A 1,768-nucleotide genomic window follows, 5' to 3' on the forward strand; every position below is an offset into this window, starting at 1 on the left:
CCACTGTGGATTCGCTGCTATGGAGTCAGAAGTCAGCTAGCCCTCCCACCCCCGGCCAGGGAGGGAGGGGAAGTGGAGGTCAGCCTGTCTTCCAGTTTTTTCCATTTCAAGTTCTCAGACCCCAGCTTCTCTCTGACTGGCCCTCCTCAGTGTGGTACAGTCCCTGGGGCCCCAGGGGGAGCAGGCAGAAAGCCTGCCCTTCCTAGGCCCCTCTTGGGGTGTCTGGACAGAGGAAGGCTGAGCGGGTGGGTCTCTCTGGCAGCAGCTGTGACATTGCCTGTGAAGCCCTGTGAGGCCTGCCAGGCAGAGGGGTGGGAGCAGCAGCCACTCCTGGCTGTCCGTCTGTCTGTCCTCCACGGCACCCAGTGCCTGAGTGCTGTGCTCCTCAACACCCCACAAAATGCTGTCGCTTCAGCGGGCACCCCCGAACATCTCTTTTGCCTGGTCATCAACAAGAGTCAGGCCTTGGGCCGTAACCCAGAAACGTTGTGTGGTAGGTTTTCTGTTTATAGATTCTCTTTGTTTTAGTTTCTCCTGCCTGTAAAGCAAATAGAGAAGAATTTGCTAGAAGTGAGAAGAGGAAGCACTTAAGCCCCTGGTTTGCTTTTCACTAGCTCATTTTCTTTTCTTTTCTTTTTTTTTGTTTTGCGGTACGTGGGCCTCTCACTGCTGCGGCCTCTCCCGTTGCGGAGCACAGGCTCCGGATGCGCAGGCTCAGCGGCCATGGCTCACGGGCCCAGGCACTCCGCGGCACGCGGGATCCTCCCGGACCGGGGCACGAACCCACGTCCCCTGAGTCGGCAGGCGGACTCCCAACCACTGCGCCACCAGGGAAGCCCACACTAGCTCATTTTCTTGCTGAAACTGGCATATCTCACATGTTTATCACATTTCTTATTTTCTCTGGTCAAGCCCAGCTGTTTTCTTACAATTTGTCAGGTTTCTTTATAGTAACAGAAATCCAGAGGTGTGAAACCAACTGTGAGCCCGCCTCTGAACCTTGCATAGGGGGCAGAGCCCAGGACGTCACAAGACACTCTGGCCTCCTTCATCTGGAAGGGGTGTGGGCCACGTGTACTGGAGAGCCCACCAGTGGTGGAGGCCTGGAGCTTTTGGGAGCGTTTCCACAGGACCTCGGAGCAGCCGCTGGGGAGATTGGGCCGCCTAGGCCCCTGCAGGCAGGAGGGTCAGGCAGGCAGGCATCTCCCTGGTGCCAGGTTTCCACCTGCTGGGCCGGGAGGCTGGGAGACCTTGTGTCAGAGCCCTTGCCACCCGGGGCAGCCAGCACGCAGAGGATCTCAGGACAGAGAAGAGCTCAGTCCCGACCTTTACTGCTGTGGGCTGTTTGTTTTGTTAGGTAATTATAAAGTGTTGTGTGTAGTCTGTTTTTTAAATTAACAACAGAGAACAAAACTGTTTGGTACATGTAACAAACATAGCACATTTGTTTTCCCCTGTGGCAAGTTAATGAAGGAGACGGAAAAGTGAGGCTCGTCAGGCAGGGAGAGGATGCGCTGAGCCCGGGAGAAGCAGCCTCCTGGCGGCAGCTGCGGGGCTGCCCGCCCACCAGTCCCCACCTTCCCTGCTTTGCTGGGCCCTTTGGAACGGGAACGAGACAAGTTTTATTTTATGATGTTGTTGGACAGCGCCTTGGAGGCGTCCTCATCAGCCTCTGACACTCAGAAGTGCCCTCTAGGGTCCCTGTGACGTCTGCCCACCCCACCCCGGCCCCCGCCCCAGTAACAGGGAGAGACACGCCGCCCCCCCC

The sequence above is a fragment of the Lipotes vexillifer genome, unplaced genomic scaffold (assembly GCF_000442215.2).
Source record: "Lipotes vexillifer unplaced genomic scaffold, Lipotes_vexillifer_v1.1 scaffold23, whole genome shotgun sequence".
Classification (NCBI taxonomy): domain Eukaryota; kingdom Metazoa; phylum Chordata; class Mammalia; order Artiodactyla; family Lipotidae; genus Lipotes; species Lipotes vexillifer.